Source organism: Zingiber officinale, chromosome 6B (genome assembly GCF_018446385.1).
Source record: "Zingiber officinale cultivar Zhangliang chromosome 6B, Zo_v1.1, whole genome shotgun sequence".
In the NCBI taxonomy this organism is placed as follows: Eukaryota; Viridiplantae; Streptophyta; class Magnoliopsida; order Zingiberales; family Zingiberaceae; genus Zingiber; species Zingiber officinale.
In genome coordinates this window covers 98,511,610-98,517,638 of record NC_055996.1, presented here as the reverse complement: position 1 = coordinate 98,517,638, position 6,029 = coordinate 98,511,610, and positions in this window count along the sequence as shown.

The following is a 6,029-nucleotide window of genomic DNA, read 5'->3' as shown; positions in this document are numbered from 1 at the left end:
AGCAGGGCCAATTCCCTAGACTGGGCAAGCAACTCTGCCTCTCGATTTTTCAGTTCAGAGGTCGCCGCTTAACGGCGTTCCACTTCAGAGGCCAGGGAAGACTCACTTGTCTTCAAAGCCGCCTCCAACTGTTGAAGTTTATCAAAGGCAGCATGGGAGATGGTCCGAGCCGAAGCTGCTGACTCCCCGATGGCTCGCAAATAGGCATCCAAGCTTCCCAAAGGGGGCTCGGGAGGAGCTGAGGAAGTCGCAGGATGCCCTAATTCCTGGAGACGTGCCTTGAGCGTCGCGTTCTCTCGCTGAAGCTCGGTCGCTCGTTGCACGACGCTCAGACTCGCGGAGCAGGTCTGCCAGTAGCCGGAAGAAGAGGAAGGAGGTTACAGAGATACACGGATACAAGGGAACATAGGAGAAGGGACTTACTGCGACCAGTGAACGAGCAATCTGATCGAATTCCCCCAAAGGAGAACCGCTCTCCAGGCTGTGGTGATTGCCGAGGAGATGGCAGTCCCAAAGTTGACCCTAGAGGCAGGCGGCAGATCGGCGGTGTGCGGGTCGGTCTCGAAGGAAGCCTCCTGGCAACTTCAATTGCCGGGTGCATCGGGGCAAGTTCGAGGTCGGCATGGCCGAGCTCGGAGGCCCGCGAAGAGGAGAGGCGGAGGGCATCAGTAAGTCCAGGCGATCGTGGAGGACAAGCGGGGCGGTGTGCAGCTCGGGTGGCGGCAGTAGTAAGTTGGTGCGGCCGGGACTGCCACCTCCAGTCATAGGCCATTCACGAAACTTGTCTCTGGTGAGCTGGCAGAAGACTTGGAGGAAGAAAGAACCACCAGCGTTGGTGGCTGTGAAGGTGGAGGAGAAGTGGCGGTGGGGGCCGTCCGTTTGCTATTGCGCGTCTGCCTGCACCGTAGAAGTGGGGACGGAGGAGGGCTGTCTAGTGGGCGAAGAAGCGATCAGCGAGTTGATCGGAGGTGTGGGGCGATCTTTGGGTCTCTGTTGGGAGAAAAGTATGCCGGACAGGGCAATCACAACATCGGAGGTCGGGGTCTTTGGAAGTTGAGGATCGAAGGCGGTTGGATCGGAAAGGTAGGCACAGTGTCGGCTCGGATCACGGGGCTTCGGGAGCAGACAGCTAGGCGTCTCTTGGCGGCGAAGGCGGAGGATAGCGGCCGCTACTGAATAAAAAGAAAAGGCATCTCGGTTAGCGAAGGCGTGCAGAATAGACAACTTACAAAGGGCTCCGATTTGTGGAGGACGGGACTAAGGCCGAAGGTGTATAAGATGCCTTCCGGCATCAACATGACAAGTGAACAAGAACACGGTCAACTTTCGCCGTGATGTACCGTGCAGATTCATGAACATGTGGGGAAAAGCCGAGGGGCGCACTGAGAAGACCCGCCAAGGGGGAAGGCGGTTTAAGAAAGAAAAAGCGGGACCTCCAACCCTTATTGGAAGAAGGTAGGCCGTCAAAGAACTTAAAGCCCGGCTTGGCCTGAACGTTGAATATCCCCGCCTCGGCTCGCCGGAAAGAGTAGAAGTGCTGGAATAGGTGAGGCGTCAAGGAAATTCGATAGATACGGCATAAGATGACGGTTCCACAGACAGCTTGAAATACATTGGGAGCAAACTGGGAGACGTCGATGCCGCAATACTGGCACAAGCCTGAAATAAAGGGGTGCAAAGGAAAGCGAAGACCGCCCACAATCTGATCTCTAAAAACAGTGATAAAACCTTCAGGAGGAGACGAAGGATGTTCATTGGGTGATGGGAGTTGAAGCTCATATGAGGAATCCAATTGCAGAAGGGATTGTAATACCGACAGGTCACGGTGGTCCAAATCCGAAAGATAGCATGAATACCAAGGGAGGTCCTTACCATCCATCGTCGTGAGGAAGAAGCAAGCAAGAAGGTTGGAGGCGAGAAGGATCACAGGCCAGGAACGATCAGAAGGGCAGAGGGGTCGCGAGCTCAGGCCGGAAGATGGCAAGTTGCACTAACAAGGACGAGCACGGAGGAGGATAGGAGGAGAACGAAGCGTTGGAAAGAAAGCGGCAGATGACCTTTAGGGTTTATAAAGCCCATTCATGCCTGAGAAGCATCGAGAATCGGGCCGAGTATCTTTTTGGGTAACCCGCCCCGCGCCGTCTAAAGGGAAGTAAGCACGGAGGCGTACGAAAAAGGTATAGAAACTGACGTCAGGAAGCGTGGACCATAAATGCAACGGACAGGTGTCAGCATAAGAATAAACCTATTAAAGATAGGCGCGGCGGAGTAATCATGACAAGGTATGGCTCTAAAAAAGAGGCATCCCTCGGTAAGGTCGAGTGGGAGATTTTACAGAGTTGCAAGGGCCAGGCAGTCCAGTAGGGGTCGCGCAGGGAACAGGGCTGATCAGCGGAGGTTAGGAAGGCACGGGTTGGCAGTCAGGGGAGCTGCTTACTCGGAGTAGCTAGGCAAGCATCTCGGTGGAGACAGCCCCCAGGCCGGTTCGTTACCGCACCAGCATGCAAAGGCACGCGAAGCTCCCACAAGCTAGAAGAGCGTTGCGTGCCCAGGGCCGAATAAGGTTCACGTTCCCTCTCTCCCGCCCACATCCTATACTATGCATGATATGCTTGCTGGAAGACGAGGGATGCGGCAGAACGAGCGCAAAACTGGCGAATAACGCCCAGCCGGTAGAAGTAATTAAGGTGGTTCAGATGAGGCAAATGGAGGCTGAAGAGAGCGTCACATCTGTGCTACTAGCAAGGAGGGTCCAGCAGGTCTCGGACCAGCGCCATCGCCACCGGTCTCGGACCGGAGTATCATTACTGGTCTCAGACTAGCGCCATCGCCACCGGTCTCGGACCGGAGTATCATTACTGGTCTCAGACCAGCGCCATATGGTCTCGGGCCGAGTACCCAGAACTCTCGCCTCGGTCACGAGCTATAAGTGAGCTCTGTCCTCCGACCTTCTTGGGTCGGCTCCCATCAGAATTAAAGTGAGCCCAGCTCACTCAACACAGGTCGGTGATCCCAGAACTCTCGCCTCGGTCACGAGTTATAAGTGAGATCGTCCTCACGCCCAGCGACCTTCTTAGGTGGCTCCCATCTGAGAATTAAAGTGAGCCCACGCTCCATGCGACCTTACAGGTCGGTGGTCCCAGAACTCGCCTCGGTCGAGTTATAAGTGAGCTCTGTCCTCATGCGACCTTCTTGGTCGGCTCCCATGAAATTAAAAGTGAGCCCAGCTCCTCCATGTGACCACAGGTCGGTGGTCCCAGACTCTCGCCTCGGTCACGAGTTATAAGTGAGCTCTGTCCTCACGCCCAACGACCTTCTTAGGTCGGCTCCCATCTGCAGAATTAAAAGTGAGCCGCACATGTGACTGCCACCCAGGTCGGTAGTCCAGAACTCTCGCCTCGGTCACGAGTTATAAGTGAGCTCTGTCCTCACGCCCTGACCTTCTTAGGTCGGCTCCCATCGAATTAAAAGTGAGCCACACGCTCCATACGACCTTTAGGTCGGTGGCCCCAGAACTCTCGCCTCGGTCACGGAGTTATAAGTGAGCTCTGTCCTCACGCCCACGACCTTCTTAGGTCGGCTCCCATGCGAAATTAAAAGTGAGCCCCATGCTCACGCCCAACGACCTTTAGGTCGGTATGTCAGACTCTCGCCCCAGTGCGAGTTATAAGTGAGCTCTGCTCTCACGCCCAACGACCTTCTTAGGTCGGCTCCCATGCGAGAATCAAAAGTGAGCTCTGTCCTCACGACCAACGACCTTTCAGGTCGGCCCCATGTGGGAATCAAAAATCAGCCCCTCTTTGAAAATCATAAGCGAGCTCGGTGCCTATGCCTAACTACCTTGCTGAGAGATGTGCCTCACCTTGAGCAGGGCGTTTTCCATAATCAGGTCAGCTACATCTAACTTTACTTTGCGCGAATTTCAAATATGCAACAAATACGCAGGGCAAGGGATGCAGAGCACCATCTACCCTACTCCTACAGCGCCAATATTAACTACGAAATCAGGTTTTACACGCTCATCGCAGTTGTAATTTTTAAGCACTACATTGACTTTATTATCCAAAATACATGCATGAAAAGAAATCATGAAGCGACTCTAGGCTCTTACACAAGGGCCTATTTCTAAAAACGTGTTTGCTAGATGAAAATTGGCGAGGCAGGGCAAGGGGCGGATCTACAAGCGTAGCCTTGATTCGAGGGAGGATACAACCAAGGCTACAGTGACACCTCGACAAAGGAGCCACCGCGACAACTATTCCCCAGGCCGGCTTTGACTCGTGGAAGGGAATTGGTCACGAGGCGAGCCTCCAGCGTGAAGACATCCGGGAGATCGAGTGCGCTCACGGCCGGGCCTCAGCGTGAAGGGAGTCGATGTTTGTTTGTTGTTAAGCGGCGTGTCTTGTTTGTCCTCAAGAACCGCACGAGGAGAGATAACTACATCTCATGCTCGTTACAAGCGGTTTTGGCGGCTAATTTGGTGCTGAGATCAAAATGGTATTAAGTCTTTCATCGTCTTTTTCGCATGCACGCGAGATTTTGTAAGGCGATACAGGCGTCCATGTTATGCAAGGCCGCCAGCAGTCCACGGACAGGCGCTCCGGTTCGCGTTCTTTCTCGGCAAGTTGCGAGGTGAGCTGATCTATCCGCATTTGGGAAGGTAGTTGATCAACTTCGTCAAAGGAAGGAGAATGCATTTCGGGGAAAAAGCGATTAAGCGGGTGAACAAAGATAGTAGGGGCGGGAATGAAGAAGGATAGAGCGAAGAAGTGACGGTGAGACTCTTTATAAAGAGGCGGTGGCTAAGTCAAGCAAAGGCATGGGCGCCACACCCCAAGCGGTGAAGTAAGGAAGAAGGCATGGTATCCCAAGCAGCGCGACACAAAAAGCGATCGTGGCGAGGGCGGGGTCGGAGAGATATCTTTGAGATCATAGAGATCTGTTGAGGCGTATGCAATCTGCTGAGATCACAAGATATGCGAAGTCACGAGAAGGTCACGGAGGTCTAGTCGATCAGTGTCGTCCTCCTTCGACTAGACTTGTAGGGGAGGCTTGTGATATGGTTAGTGATGGAGGGGCCCAAGAGGAAAGGATTAGAAAAGTCCAGGGCTATGTGGCGGTCAAAAGTCACGAGGAGGTGGCGGTCAATAGTCATGGCGACTTGGCGGTCAAAAGGCGGTGACAGGCGGTCGGGGCTCGGCATAGGTAGGCGGGTTGGTGGTCGGCGACGCGTCGATCCAGCGATCCGGCATGGGGCTGACGATCCACCAGGCGACCGACAAGGCGATCATCGACTGGAAGGATTTCTCGATCGGCACTGGGGGCAGCGTGCGGATCGAGAATGCGACCGGCGCGACGCTCAACCGCGTCACCGGCACCTCCGCGAGCAGCATCAATCGGCCTGATGAGCCGGAGGCGGGAAGTATAAGAACCCATGGAAGTTGGGAGGCAACACTAGTGATTGCATCAGGAGGCTGATCGATGGCAGATTGGAGTCGTGAGGTGATCGCGGAAGTACTGAAAGTGCAGCGATCGCCAGGGCTCCTGATCCAAGTAGCCGGCGAGGCGGAGAGTGGTTGAGTTCGGAAGATGCACAGTGGGATCGGCGAGGCTAGCCAGGCCAAGCTCGAGTATGCTGGCCGAACCAGCGGGCTGATCGGGATCGGCGGCCACTCTGAACCGGCCAATTGATGAGGGACACAAAGCGGGAGGCGGGTTGAAGATCGGCGTAGCTATGTCTAGGCAGTTAGGGCTGCAGTCTGCGAGTTGGAGGCACAAATCTGAACCACAGTGCAGGTGGTGCGGGGACACAATGGATCGGAGGAGCTAAGTGTACTGGAGCGGAGAATCTCAGCGGTCCGTCCGGGGTAATCATTACATACCAATGATGCGGGCGGGCGAAGGTTCTGAAGCGAAAGATGCCCTCATGGCGGTAGTAGTCGCGGTGTCCCTCATTCAGGACAAAACCAAGTCTGGCGGAGTTTCTAACGGAAAGATGCTTTCACAACAAATAGCAGTATGACAGTGTC